The following is a 15,788-nucleotide window of genomic DNA, read 5'->3' as shown; positions in this document are numbered from 1 at the left end:
TTTCTAGCTAGCTCATTAGCTTCAAAAATATTTCAGGGAGGAGAGGAAAAAGGCTTATAAGAAAAAATAAACACATCTTTGTTTGCTCTGAAAATAGAAACTACAGGATTAAAGGTATCTGTATAAAAACTAATATCACAGATGAGCTGGAACCTGTTTAAATCAAGAAAGCAAAGACCCAGAGGTGTGCACCATGCCCTGCTAAACCACAGCTATTTGAATATCCTTCACTTTGTTCACCTCCTTTAGCTTATTTTCTTACCCTGACTACTTTCTCTTTCTGTGTAAGCAGCAATCTTTACCTACAACCTTGTCTGAAGTATTTACCTTGCAACTTCATGCTGCCATGGTTAGCTACTAAGACACTTCCCAGACCAAAATCTGGATAATTGCAGAAGGCCAAAGTGAATGAGCAAACACTGCCTTCAATTACATGGCCTGGCTCATCTCCAGACATGCTGAAATCCAGCAGCAGCTGGGAGCCTGAGGCAGAATTACTCGAGTCCCCATCACAATTTGCCCGCTATAATGCTGTCATCAAGTGCATTAAGCCCTGCTACCCATCCAGGGCAAGGGAAGAGTCACAGAGCCAAAGGTACTGTGCTGGGAAGTAGTTATTCCAATTTGGAGACTGCTGCCTTCTCTCCCCCTCCTTGTTGTTTTGGTTATTCCCCCTTCAGTCGTGTCACAGTGCGACGCTAACCGCCGCCAGAGCAACCCTTTGGAGAGCATAAGGATGTTCCATGCTTCATGGTTCCTAAAGAAAACATCTGCAACAGTAAAAAGGCTTTTACACAGTTTAGTTCAATTCTGGTGTCCTGGCAGGAGGCTCTGTGATGGTTTGGGAGTTCCCTGCCGCCCCCCCCCCCCCCCCACACACACACTTATGAAATCACCCAGACTAGACTCAGCAGGCTGGAAGTTAAGGAATGAAGCCATAGTTGCAGCTTAGCACAATTTACAAGCAGACACAGACACAGTAATGTACAAGCTAAAAGTAATACAGAAACACAAAATCCCTGCCAAAACAATCAGATTGCCAGGAGGCTTCTGACCCAAACCTCCTCCCCCCTCTTTCCCTCCTTCAGAAATAACCAGATCAACCTCTGTATAACTCACATGATAGATCTGGAGAGCTCTGAGGTGAGATGTCAAAAATGGTGACAAGGAAGTTAGAGAAAAAGAGGTTAGGTCAGATTAAAGAGTTAAGGCAGAGGCAACCACAGAGACCACCAGCAAGAAGGACGCGAGCTGCGAGCTGAGCAGTGTGTGAGCAGTGAGTGTCTCATCTACGCTTTGACAGGTTGGATTTCTCAGCAGAAGAATGAGGGATATGGAGTATTGCTTTTGTCCTTTCTTCTCACAGCTAAGGATGTGATTTCCCTCAGTAAAATATTCCAATTAGCCTCAAACCAGCCCATGAACTCTCCACAAGACTGTGCCCTCTGCCTGCTTTCTCAGCTCACCTATCAACCTCTGCCTCTCCTTCCCTGCCCAGGCCAGCCCAGATGGAGACAAAAGGCATCTTGGGATGCTGGTGGCTTGCCCTGATCACTCCTGCCAGCTGCCTCCTAAACCTCTGATCACATTCAGATTTACATCTCCACAGTGGCACTTCACTCCATGGAAAACCCATGGAAAAGGCCCTTCCCTGAACTCGGAAGCAAGGCTTTTGAATTGCTGCTCTCAGGTTTTAATAAATGACACTTGTCCCAAATGGCAGGGTGCTGCAGAGAAAGTGACACTAATTCCTGCAAAAGGAAAACACACCATTAAAATATGCATTTCCACCTCGAGTCAGGTTTTGAGGTGGTAATGGAAACCAATATGGCTCGAATGGGAAACATCTGGCAAGGAAATTCAAGAGGAGAGGCTCAATGCTCAGAAAAAAACCAACCACCAAGAGGCTTAGCCCATCCTGCTGCAGAGGCAGCAACCAGTCAGAGCCTTCTGCATGAGCTGTCCAGAAGACAAAGCTTGTTTTCCTTTCCAAACTCCAGCCAAGGAAAAGAAGAACTCAGAGTGCTGCAGATGTGGCACAGAGACCAACCACAAAACAAGCCCTTCAAGAGAGATGTGTTAGCATAGGGGTGGTCCCTTCCAACCCCTACCATTCTGTGATCCCACAACTTTTTTAAGTACTACTGGTGGCAGCAGCAGAAGAAAAAAACCTTCCTGCAAGGAGTCATTTTGCAATGTATGACATTAACCACTGCTGCATTCACTCCTGCTCCTCATTTCTTTCTTGACACTGGTGCCTGGGTAAAACCTTCGGTGTTCAAGAAAAGCCTGGGTGAGGCACTTAGTGCCATGGTCTGGTTGGCTGGCCAGGGCTGGGTGCTAGGGTGGGCTGGCTGAGCTTGGAGCGCTCTTCCAACCTGCTTGATTCTATGATCCTGTGAATGATTCCACCACAGAGCTGCTAACCAGCAGAAGGCTTACTTGCAGCGCTTACAATTACTCACTCGAAGCAGCAAAACAGAACAAATGGCAGTTTCTGTGTGTTTGTGCTGTAAACCCCAGAATGCCTCCAATCAAAACCCAAAAGCTGTGTGGAACTGTCAAACACCTCCAACCTAAAGCAAAAAGTCTACTCAGTAACCTCCTTTTGCACCACTGAACCAAGAGCACACCTTGCATGAGAAGGTATGGGGCACCAGCCTAAAACCTGGAAGAGAGGAATTCCTACATTGCTTCAGGGGGGAATAAACACTTTTTTTTTCACTGTGTGCTGCTGTGGCATCCTGGCCTGCATCGGGAGTGGTGTGGCCAGCAGGAGCAGGGAGGTCATTCTGCCCCTGTACTCTGCACTGGTTAGACCACACCTTGAGTGCTGTGTTCAGTTCTGGGCCCCCAGTTTGGGAGGGACATTGAGATGCTTGAGCGTGTCCAGAGAAGGGCGACGAGGCTGGGGAGAGGCCTCGAGCACAGCCCTACGAGGAGAGGCTGAGGGAGCTGGGATTGGTTAGCCTGGAGAAGAGGAGGCTCAGGGCAGACCTCATTGCTGTCTACAACTACCTGAGGGGAGGTTGTGGCCAGGAGGAGGTTGCTCTCTTCTCTCAGGTGGCCAGCACCAGGGCAGGAGGACACAGCCTCAAGCTGTGCCAGGGGAGATTTGGGCTCGAGGTGAGGAGAAAGTTCTTCCCTGAGAGAGTCATTGGACACTGGAATGGGCTGCCCGGGGAGGTGGTGGAGTCGCCGTCCCTGGAGCTGTTCAAGGCAGGACTGGACGTGGCACTTGGTGCCATGGTCTGGCCTTGAGCTCTGTGGTAAAGGGTTGGACTTGATGATCTGTGAGGTCTCTTCCAACCTTGGTGATACTGTGACACTGTGTGATACTGTTAGGGTAGACAAAGCACAGGAAACCCTCCTCTGACAAGGCTCTTCTTGAGGGAAATCAGTGCAAACTTTCTTACACACACACAAACACATATATCTAGATGTATAAATGCATATATATACATTAAATGTGTGGCTACAGATGTTACACGAAATACTCTAAACAACAGCAAAGTCACATCCTGGCTGCTTTCATAGAGAAGAAAGGCAATGCAGCAGTACATTACTATACTAATTACCTTACCCTCACCACCACCCATAAGAATCACCTCCAAGAACTCCAGACAGACCAGAGGCATAAGAAAGGAACCCAAACCTGGCCATAACCTGGTTGATGAAAAGCTCAACAGGAGCCTGAGTGTGAGTGCAGCCCAGACACAACCCTGTGCTGGGCTGCAGCAAGAGCAGTGTGGGCAGCAGGGCAAGGGAGGGGATTGTGCCCCTTGGCTCTGCTCTCCTCAGACCCCACCTGCAGTCCTGGGTGCAGTTCTGGAGCCCCCAGCACAAGCAGCACATGGAAGTGTTGGAGCCAGGGCAGAGGAGGCCACCAAGATGCTGAGAGGGCTGCAGCAGCTCTGCTGTGAGGCCAGGCTGAGAGAGTTGGGGCTGTGCAGCCTGGAGAGGAGAAGGCTTGGAGGAGACCTTGGAGTGGCCTTGCAGTATGTATCTGAAGAGAGCTACAGGAAGGCTGAGGAGGGACTATTGACAAGGTCTGTTAAGGACAGTGTGAGGAAGAATGGGTTTGAACTGGCAGAGGAGAGATTGAAACTGGATGTTAGGAAGAAGTTGTTTGCAGTGAGGGTGGTGAGACACTGGCACAGGTTGCCCAGGGAGGCTGTGGCTGCTCCCTCCCTGGAGCTGTTCAAGGCCAGGTTGGATGAAGCCTTGAGCAACCTGTTCTAGTGGGAGGTGTCCCTGCCTATGGTGGGGGGGTTGGAAATGGATGGTCTTTGAGGTCCCCCTCCAAGCTAAACTATTCTATGATTCTACAACAAAGGCAAAAAGGAGTCCTTGATGCCTTTTGTTGAAGAAAGGCCAGAGTGTGATCAGCACACTGCAGAAAAGGTTGCAGAACGCTGCCCCTTTGAAACTCTGCACTCTGAAAGGTTTTCCTATCAAGGTCAGCAGAAGCTTGGATGAATCAACATTCTTTGTGCATCCTCTGCACACTTCAAAGCTGCCTGTCTGCTGATTTCATAGCTGCACACATGTCTGCCAAAACTGTAAGGAGAAGTTTTAAGTCTACATCAGTTTACCTTCTCTTTCTTCCCTCCTTATTTCTCCACTTTCTTCACCATCCTGAAATCCCTAAAGCACTCTCCCCAAGCATCTAGAAGTTTGCTTCCCTACAAAACAGAATGTTGAGCATCTCTCACCCATCTCGGGCAGCAAAATTTGTTTATCCTATAACAGAAATTGCCTCAAAGTCACCAAGAGTCCCACAGAGTCCTGCACAGAGCTCCTGTGGCATTATCAGCAGCACAAAAAAAAATGTCTTTGATGTCAGATTCCTTTGAATCATCAATATCTTACACCCACTGCTTGATCTAGATTCATAGAATGATTTGGGTTGGAGTGGACCTTAAAGACCATCCAGTTCCAACCCCCCCTGCCATGGGCAGTGACACTTCCCATTAGACCAAGTTGCTCAAGGCCTCACCCAACCTGGCCTTGAGCACCTCCAGGCAGCCTGTTCCAGTACCTCATCCCTCTCACTGTAAAAGACCTCTTCCTAATCTCCAGTCCAAATCTCCCCTCCTCAAGCTTCAATCCATTCTCTCTAATCCTATCACTTGCAGGATCCTATCACTTGTAGTCCTTATGGAAAGTCCCTTCCTGGCATTCTTGTAGGCACTTTTCAGGTACTGGAAGGCTGCTCTAAGGTCTCCCCAGAGCCTCTTTTCTCAAGCTTGAACAGGCTCAACTCTCTCAGCCTGCCCCATAGGAGAGGTGCTCCAGCCCTCTGATCATCTTTCTGGCCTTGAGCTTCACCTCAAAGCTTGTTCTAAGTCACCTCACCCAGGCTGGAAGCTATCAAGGCACAAAGTTCATACCAGCATGGAGGTTTAAGGTCAAAGATGACTACATCTAACATAAACAACATCCAAAACCTTGACTTTTACGATTCCCTGCTATTTGAGAGAATAACTCCAGTGGATGACAATAGATGGCAAGATTAAGACACTGGCAGCAGTAAGAAAATGGGCAATTAAGTGAGCTCCAAGCCTTCCAAGATAACTTGGTAGGATCTGTGGCAATGTCAGACTGCAACACGGCACCGCAACTGTGCCAGCTAAGCACAGGTTTGATTAACTGCGGGAATGAGTTAGCCAATTTGGCACCATTCTTGGGGAAAAAACAATCATGGAACTACTGAGGTACACTCCCATCTGGAGCACTACCAGCACAGCAGCTCCACTCCTCAACAGGCTCCCACAATGCAGTCTTGGAGGCAAAGTCAGTGTTAACCCTGCAGCCCTTGCAAAGAACTCCCTTGTCCTGCTCCCGAAGCATGCAGCATCACTCCCCACAACCTTCACGTCTTGGCAGTCATGGCAGCTGTGAACGTGCATGACAAAACAGCTGTCAATATTCACAGAATATCTGGGGCTGGAAGAGACCTCAAAAGATCATCTGGTCCAGCCCCCCTGCCAGAGCAGGATCACCCAGAGCAGATCACACTGGAATGCATCCAGACGGCTCTTGAATATCTCCCCCCTGGGCAGTCTGTTCCAGTGCTCTGTCACCCCCACAGGGAAGAATTCCTCCGCAGGTTTCAGACTTTCCTTCCAGTTCCTCTGGGAACAGTCTGAACCTCAGCCTTTCACCCAAGCTGGGCTTCCTGTATTTGAAAAAGGCAAGCAGAAAACACTCCACTTTACTGTTTCCCTTACCAAGCACAGGAGCTAATGACTGTGCTTATCACACCCTAAAAAGAAGCTGAACTGTTTAGGTAAACGCAAGTCCTAACTATGGGGAGTTTAGAAAGGAGATCAGCAGCTCATCACTGCAGGCTGTCAGGCTCAGTACTGATGGCTGGGATATTCCAGCAGAGGCTGGCCTCAGCAGCATGGGATTTCTGTCTTCAGCTGATTTTCAGTGACACAAATAGACACTGCAGACATTGCTCTACCTGGGCACTGGTGATGTGTCTTTGCTTATTAACCCCACCCGTGCATGCTCTGGGACCAACCCAATGGCTGCCACTGCACGTCTTGGCCAACAACCCTGAAGTCATTAGTGAGTTATGAGGAAGCAAACACAAAGCCTTGAGTGACCTGTTCTAGTGGGAGGTGTCCCTGCCTATGGTGGGGAGGTTGGAACTGGATGAGCTTTGAGGTCCCTTCCAACCTAAACCATTCTATGATTCTATGAACCAGACTAAGCTTTATCAGGAAGCTACCCATTATGACAACATAGTAATGATGCTCACGTTGTGGGTTCTGAGGACTCACTTTCATCTGAACACAGTCTCCACTCCAACAGAGAGTAACATAGTGACCAGCAGGGCCCTCAGCAACTCCATGTGAAGTCCACATTGGACCGGAGTTGGGCAAGATGACCTCACGCAGCCACATCCAACTGATGTTGGCCAGCCCAGTGGTGCACAACTAGAAAGGTGGAAAGATGGAGGTAATCCCTTGTTGAAGACCCAGGGGCAGTCCAAGGGGAAGATTCACTCCAAACGGCCGTGACTTGAATACTCAGGCTGCTCTCCACATCACACAGTGCTTGTCTTCACTGCGGCCTCACTCAAGTGCTGTTTTGACAGCTTCAAATGAGGGAGATGGTTCCTCATGAAGGAATTCAAGCTGTACTCATTGAATCGAAAACTCTCTCTCTCTCTGCATCTGCCAATCTTACCAGACTGCCTAGGCCTTGGAAATAAGGAAGAAAATGAAGGCAGTGTGACACGATAGGATATTTTTAACTATTAAATTTATGCCACATTGTTGATTCATTTGTAATTCATTACAAATTGCATTGCAAATATTTGGCTAAAGTGCCATGATATTGGGAATGACAACTTTCCTCCCTTCCCCCCCCTGCTCCTTAAGCTAGCTGAGCTCAGAAATAACACCTCACACTTACTCTGGGAATGAATCCACCTCAGCACAGACATGAAGAGCAGCCAGCTCCCAGATTCTCACCTGGGGCAAGAGCTCGAAGGTAAGGAAGTCTCCCAAGTAGGGAGGACCCCTTCAGAAAATCCATGCAATTGGTGAATGTCATTAGAAGCTGATAAGCACCTTCATGCATTCATGCACAGAAGTAGTCCTTCACTGACACAGCCACTACACACAGCAAAGCAAGGTAAAAAGCAGACAAACGATCCAAATCCTCATTCCCCCCCACTGTTTAATGCCCCTCCAGTAGGTCACCCAGACTGCCAGGAAGCTCAGGCTCGGATGAAGAGGGAGATCTTGTTCAGACTGTTGTTGAAACCATTTTCCAGACAACTGAGGGTGGCAGGTGGGTAGAAAGAGTTTGCTTTCTGCCTTGAGAGATCAGCAGCACCTATGGCATTGTTACTGGCAGCCCTCAGAGACCTCCAGCAACACTGGCAACCAAGCTGAAGCACAACTTTGCTATAATCCCTCCTACCCCGAGGAGTGGTGCCTTTTGGGTTTTAAGCTCCTGTAAATTAGATTCTGTTTCACTCCCTCTATGTTTTGGCTCTGTTAGGGGGGATGCAAAGAATGAACAATCACGACTTGAGAAACAGCTAACACATGAAATGGTTGTTCTTAGAGGTCTAGTGGTTTACTTGCATGTCACCTTGTACTGGGTGGGGAAAGCATGGAAGAAAGCATAGAGCAAGCACAGAGACAGTTTTTTTTTCTTATAAAAAGAACTAAAATCTTCTATACACAGCACCTGAGGCAGCTGTCACAGCTTGAGACTCTTGAGGCTGAGCCAGGGGGAGGTGTCTGTTATTTGGAGAAATGAATAGCAATAGCTCGGCATCGCTGGCTCTCGCTAAACGCTTGTTTAGCAACACCGAAAGGGAAGTGCCTCTCCGGCTAAGGCAGGCTGGAGGGCTTCAGGAGCCTCCGGCAGCTTTAGCAAGTGGCAGCCATAGCTGGAAGATTTCACCTGCATGCCCTGAGAGCACAAGGGCGAACTCATAGGCAATGCAGAGGTGCAGAGAGCTGAACCCATCTAGGTTGGACGAAGCCGTGAGGGCTGCTGTTCGTAGTGCTTCTGGACATCAGTGGAGTTTTAACACTGACACTTGGTGAGTAGCAGGAGGCTCCTTCAGCTGGTGGGAACTCGCAGCAGGAGCGTGCGCAAGGGAGCTTAGCGCTCACCGATACTCAAAGCCTTTCCCAGGTGCTGCAGCTCCTTCTGACAGGCATCGCCCGGAGGAGCTGCCACCAACCATAACCGCTGCAAAAGAAGAAACCATCCCACTCCTGCTCCTGACTGTAAAGCCACAATTTATGTAGCACGCACAGCCAAGCAAACCAACCAAGCCCTGCTCTCCTGCTCCTACGGAACCCGTTTCAGATCCCGGGGAAGCCCTCTTCTCTCAAGCACTAACCAGGAGAAACTGAAGCCGCTGTAACAAGCCCGTGTGAATGCAAGCGGGCCAGCACCTCCCGCCCCCCGTGCGGCAAACGCTGCCGCGTCCCTGTGCCGCGCAGAATGGCTTGCGGCAGCCTCGCTAGCTCGGGCGGCTGTGACAGCAGCGCCGGCGGCCGCCGCTCCAGCGCCTCTCTTTGTGCCCCCTGCCTTAGTATGCGCCCGGGCGTGCGCGGCAGCAGGCAGCAGCCCCTCCTGCGCTTCCGCACCCGCACCGCGCCCGGGGCAGCTCCGCCGCCTCCCTCCCCACATGAAGGCTGCCTTCATTCAGAGGGGCACGCAGGTGTCCTCCCTCCACGCCAACAAGGGCAGCAGCTGTACCGATGTTGGCCAAAAACCCATGGTCCCGAATTGGGCATCCTCCTCCCCGCGGGGGGCTGTGCAGCGCAGCCGGACCCAAAACCACATCCAGCGCTCAGGGATGCGCAGGCGAGCCCCGGCACTGGCTAGATGCTCACAGAGAACAACAGTCTGTGTATATGTACGCAGCTGCCACCCAGCTAATCACGGAATCACAGCGTTCTTTTGGTCGGAAGAGACCTTTCAGACCATCAAGTGCAACCATTAGCCCAGCACTACCAAGCCCACCGCTAAAGCATGTCCTGCAGCACCACATCTACACCACTTGTCAACCCCTCCAAGGAGGGTGACTCCACCACTGCCCTGGGCATTCTCTTCCAGGGGGGGCTGATAACCCCTTCAGTGAAGACCTATTTCCCAGTGTACAAACCAAGCCTCGTGTGTGTACTAATGCAGAGACTCACATATGCACCCCTTGGCTACAAGAGAGGCACTCATTGCTGATCATCTTGAGGCTGGAAATTACTTACTTAGAATCATAGAATCAGGCAGGGTTGGAAGGGACCACAAGGATCAGCCAGTTCCAAGTCCTCTGCCATGCCCAGGGACACCCTACCCTAGAGCAGGCTGCACACAGCCTCAGCCAGCCTGGCCTCAAACACCTCCAGCCATGGGGCCTCAACCACCTCCCTGGGCAACCCATTCCAGCCTCTCACCACTCTCATGCTCAATAACTTCCTCCTCACCTCCAGGATGACTCTCCCCACCTCCAGCTTTGCTCTATTCCCCCCAGGCCTGGCACTCCCTCACAGCCTAAAAAGTCCCTCCCCAGCTTTTTTGTAGCCTATTTCAGATCCTGGCAGGCCACAAGAAGGTCACCTGGGAGTCTTCTCTTCTCCAGTCTGCACAGCCCCAACTCTTTCAGTCTGTGCTCACAGCAGAGCTGCTGCAGCCCTCTGAGCATCCTCCTGGCCCTAATCTAACCTGTTCAAGGCTTCCTCTACTAAATAAGTTATCCCCCCAATAAGCTGTTCCTGACCTACAAGGAGTTTTCTCAGGACGGACCAACAAGCCAAAAATAATTGGATTTCCTCCCATTTATTATCTAACCCACCTAAGACTTATTTTCATTAGCATCTTAGCTGGTGGAGCAAAGCATCTCCTATCTCCTGAGTACTCTCCAGTGGCTTAGTCCCACGCATGGTCAGAGTCCACTTCTGGAAGACAGATGTATGTGGTGGCACACAGGTGCTTAGACACGCTCAGGTGGTGCCAGTGCCCCTTTGCAGCAGATCTCTGCTAAAAAAGATAAAGCATTTAACAGCTAACGGCCCAAGAGCCATGCCCTGCAGAAACCTTGCCAGGCATCAGCTCTGTGCCATGTCTTTGCTCAAAAAAAGTAGTGCTCTCTTTTATTTTCATATACATACACACACCCCTATATATGTATGCATGCTTCTGGCTGCATGAATATTACTCTCATTTTTAAACTGAAGTTCAAATAAGTAATATTCCCTTTTTCCTACCATTATCTGTGGAGTTTGGGGTTTTTTTTCCTGGAGAATGACAGATGATAGTGTCTTTTCAGAGTGACAGAGCCAAAGAGATTATAGTGATAATCAGGTTACCTTAAACAGAAAAACAACTGAGAGATTCAGAGCTACTCTTCTGCCTAACAATCCTCATACTTAATATTTTCATCTGCTGGGTGAGCACTATCTCTGTAAGGTTTATTTGAGCATATTGCTTTCCCACTAAAGCATTTTCTGGCTTCTTAGACCTTCTCTAGGGACTTTCAGCTAAAAATAGGTTATGGCTTCAAAGAGCACTAGCAGAAACTGGAAAGGATGTAACATTTGTGTTTACCTTATAACAAAAGCAAATGAGGACTGTTCCAGCTATGTGATTGTGAACTTAGGGAAAAATTAATAATGAAAAGATACAAAAAACAATGAATGAGAATAAAATGTTTGTCCATCCCAAACAAGTCTACAGCCAGCCAGCAAACAATGCCAGCAACAGAGACTGACATGCCTGGAGTACAGGCAGAGCACAGACACCTTTGAGCCACGCAAAAAGGAAGCTCCAAAAGCCAAACTGGGCAGACTGCATCACCCACCTCCAGTCCCATGGCCACAGTTCAGCTTTCCCTTCCCACCTCCAAGCTCAAGCTTCTGAGTTCCATCCAGCTGGGCTTTTTTCCCCCCTACATTTTTAATGTTCAGTGTGGAAGACAAGCCATGACTGGTGCCACTTTTTCCTCTCTAACTGGCATTTGAGGACAAGAAGGGGACTGTATTGGAGCAGCAGCTGTAGCCCTCTAGGGTTAAGACCCAGAGCATAGAGAGAGCTGAAATAAACACACAGACCCACTGCAGCCCTGAAGTCTTTCAGTCAGTACATCTGACAAAATGCTTTGACAGATCCCAAAGAAAACAGAAAGCTAGAAGATCCCAGGTTTCATTTCACCTTCCCAGGTTCAGCAACTTACATCTGGATCAGGGATTCTCAGATCTGTCTTCTGTATCAGCTCAGCCACAGCGCTCAGCAGTTTGCCCATGCATTGCTACAAAGACAGCCCCTTGTCACCATTCAATTAAAAACACAATTAAGCATTAGGGGAGACTTCTTCATGCGTCTTCAACCACCACAATCTGCAAAAGGTCCATTCCCAAGAGCACTGATAGACCTGGTGAAGCTTACACACTTACACTGTACTCTTTGACTTTGAAAAGGGTAGGCAGGTGAGCTCCTTGAACACATCAGACCATTTTCAGGAGCAAGGGACTTTGCAAATCCAAGATCCAAATTAAATTTGCATCTTTAAAGTACATTTGATCTGTGGCACCAAGATTCACAAAGCCAGAAGGCTTTCCAGGTGTAAGACAGGCTTGGGTCAGCGCACAGGCAGCGTTCATTAGTGGCGTGCACGCAGATCTCAGCATCATCTGGGGCTGATTTAAAACACTGGATGAAATAATGACAAGAATCACTAAAATTACTGCCATTAAAAATGCATACATTAAAAAAAAACCAACAGCCATAAAAGTGGGTAAGTATCAGGTTAGAAATCTTTAAAATGGGATGAAATCTATTTGATGTCAAAAACACCAAGTCAAAGCCCTAATCCTGCATTAAAACACCTGTTGGTAAACTTCAGGGTGGCTCTTTCTTGCCCATTGGCACTGGAGAAAGCCATGGAAATCATAGAACCATAGAACCAACCAGCTTGGAAGAGAGCTCCAAGCTCAGCCAGTCCAACCTAGCATCCACCCTGGCCAACCAACCAGACCATGGCACTAAGTGCCCCAGCCAGGCTTGGCTGCAACACCTCCAGGCACAGCCACTCCACCACCTCCCTGGGCAGCCCATTCCAATGCCAATCACTCTCTCTACCAACAACTTCCTCCTAACATCCTGCCTAGACCTGCCCTGGCACAACTTGAAACTGTGTCCCTTCTTCTGTGGCTGGTTGCCTGACAGAAGAGACCAACCCCACCTGGCTATAGCCTCCCACAGGGTAGAGCTGGAGGAAGACCACTCTTTGAGTTCACCTTTTTTTCTCTCTGGACATATGAAAGGCTCATTGGCATCCAATTTTTTTGTTTCCCTTCTGTTGAATTTCTGAGCATGTTCTGTGTATTCATAAAGGCTGCAGGAATGTCAGCACTGGAAACATAACTCTAAGCAGCTATGGAAAGGTCTAATCTAAAAGCCTCTGAGGAAACTGTCCTAGAACTGCCCAGCTTAAGCCTGCACTTCTAAACTAGACCCAGCCAGGAGTCCTTTCTGACAAAACATTTTCACTTGCCTTTGCTGGAAATGCTGATCCCTGAGCAGCCAGGCACCCTTCTTTGTCAGAGGAGCCTTGGCATTGCAGTAGCACAACAGGCAGCCAAAAGCAGAGCAAAGGCAGGGAGTGGAGGCCAAAAATCACCATGAGGCAAGGCAAGTGTTGCCTACTGCAGAGGAGATCCAGCCCAGGCTATGGGTTCAAGCACCAGGCCAAGGACAGGACAGGCAAGACAACCACAAACCAGCAAGCTCCATATTCCACTGAGAAGCTTATTCCCAATCCTAAAGACTGAATGGATCATGACCAGTGGTGAATTACAAGCACTCTTCTGGTCCCAAAGGCTGAGCTTCCTGTCCTACCAAAACCTCTGCTCTTCGCATCTGTGCTGCTTTGAAGCTAATTGGAATATTTTAATGAGGGAAATTAGATTACAGGCTGTGAAAAGAAAACAGTGGAGGTGTCTGTTTCACTCATAGGTTTGTTGAGACACAGAAAAACAAGGACACACACAGCTAAGGCAGTCTGAGTCTCTCCCTGACTTCTGCCCTATTAGCTGCTTCTGCCTGACCCTGCGCACAACCCAACTAATCCTTTCTTTCTTAACCCCCTTGCTGACCTCCAACTCACCTTGCACAAAAGAGAGAGATCCTGAGATAAGAGAGAGGGTGGGAGGGAGTGGCAAGAAGGTGGAAGGGTGGTTGAGAACCCCTCCTGGGCACTGTGACTGTTGGGAGGGGCACTGAGTTTCGATATTACTTTCAGCTTGTTTACTACTGTACATAGCTGTAAATATCTGCTTATAAATTGTAACTATCTGCTTGTATCTTCTGCTAAGCTGTGAATATAAAGCTTCATTCCTTAGCTTCCAGCTGGCTGAGTCTAGTCTGGGTGAATTCATAGAATCATAGAATCAGCCAGGTTGGAAGACACCCCCAAGCTCAGCCAGCCCAACCTAGCACCCAGCCCTGGCCAACCAACCAGACCATGGCACTAAGTGCCCCAGCCAGGCTTGGCTGCAACACCTCCAGCCACGGCCACTCCACCACCTCCCTGGGCAGCCCATTCCAATGCCAATCACTCTCTCTGACAACAACTTCCTCCTCACATCCAGCCTAGACCTCCCCTGGCACAGCCCAAGACTGTGTCCCCTTGTTCTGTTGCTGCTTGCCTGGCAGCAGAGCCCAACCCCACCTGGCTACAGCCTCCCTGCAGGCAGCTGCAGACAGCAATGAGCTCTGCCCTGAGCCTCCTCTGCTGCAGGCTGCACCCCCCCAGCTCCCTCAGCCTCTCCTCACAGGGCTGTGCTCCAGGCCCCTCCCCAGCCTTGCTGCCCTTCTCTCAACACCTTCCAGCACCTCAGCATCTCTCTTGAATTGAGGAGCCCAGAACTGGACACAGTACTCCAGGGGTGGCCTGAGCAGTGCTGAGCACAGGGGCAGGAGAACCTCCCTTGTCCTGCTGCCCACACTGCTCCTGAGCCAGCCCAGGATGCCATTGGCTCTGCTGCCCACCTGGGCACACTGTTGGTTAGTGTTCAGCAGCTATCTACCAGCACCCCCAGGTCCTTTTCTGCCTGGCTCTTCTTCAGTATTTGTAAATACTTGTTTTAATGTTTATTTTTATTGAAGATTTGGAAATGCTCTCTTCTACTATTTGCAATCATCTCAACTCTTAAACAAAGAGCACTGAAACATGCTTTTATGCTGTGTGTTTTTACAGCAAAGCATTTAACCCAGCCCGTTGAATAATTTCATGCTGCATTAAGTTCAGTAAGATCTGCTCATATGCATCACTTTTAGTGCTTCCTATATCTTTGGCCATAAGCTTTTTAATTACCATGTGAAGAAATGCAAAATGACATTTAGTAAGAAATCATTTTGTGGTGGTTTGGCTTCATCTAACACAGTCTTTTTCAGATGATGGAATCAATGTTGGGATGTCACTGGGTCGCCTTTGCAGTACCTGCCCATTCCTCACCAAAGGTTTCAGAAGCAGCTGCAACATCATAGTGGTTCTGGGAGTTACCTGCCCCTGCACACAATGAATGAAGAGGAGGCTCAGGGCTGAGCTCATTGCTCTCTACAACTACCTGAAATGAGGCTGTAGCCAGGTGGGGCTGGGCTCTGCTGCCAGGCAGCCAGCAACAGAAGAAGGGGACACAGTCTCAAGTTGTGCCAGGGGAGGTCTAGGCTGGATGCCAGGAGGAAGTTGTTGTCAGAGAGAGTGATTGGCATTGGAATGGGCTGCCCAGGGAGGTGGTGGAGTGGCCGTGGCTGGAGGTGTTGAAGCCAAGCCTGGCTGGGGCACTTAGTGCCATGGTCTGGTTGGTTGGGCAGGGCTGGGTGCTAGATTGGACTGGCTGACCTTGGAGGTCTCTTCCAACCTGCTGGATTCTATGATTCTATGCATCCTCAGAAAGTTCCTAGAAGTACAGCTCACTGCCTGCAACAGCACCAGACACAAAGGGAGAGGGCCAGAGCCTCACTTCTCTCTTTTCATGCTCTGCAGCCATCCTCCCCAAAGCAATCGGAACGAGGACAGAAGTCCTAATGCTGTTCTGATTGACTTTTCATTTTAGCAGGCTCAAGGTGTTCAAAACACTACCTTGCTGCAGCCTGGGTTTCAGGGTTATGATTATTTTACAAATGATTATCAAGAGCAAATTTGCAAATTAATCCTAAAGTAGCCCAAAAAATGACTGCTGAGTAATTTCAGTGATGCTCCCCAGTGTTTGCACAAGTCTCTGCTTAATTCCCGCTGGCCCAAA

At 49.2% G+C, this 15,788-nt stretch overlaps 1 protein-coding gene across 6 annotated transcripts in view; it reads right to left on the bottom strand.

Annotated features, from left to right (window-relative positions):
* The window catches only part of ERBB4 (erb-b2 receptor tyrosine kinase 4), a 915,544-nt gene that overhangs the window by 790,324 nt on the left and 109,432 nt on the right, over positions 1–15,788 (bottom strand). The gene's annotated exons all lie outside the window — the stretch shown is intronic.

Source organism: Pogoniulus pusillus, chromosome 24 (genome assembly GCF_015220805.1).
Source record: "Pogoniulus pusillus isolate bPogPus1 chromosome 24, bPogPus1.pri, whole genome shotgun sequence".
NCBI lineage: Eukaryota > Metazoa > Chordata > Aves > Piciformes > Lybiidae > Pogoniulus > Pogoniulus pusillus.
This window is presented reverse-complemented; position numbering and strand designations above follow the sequence as displayed.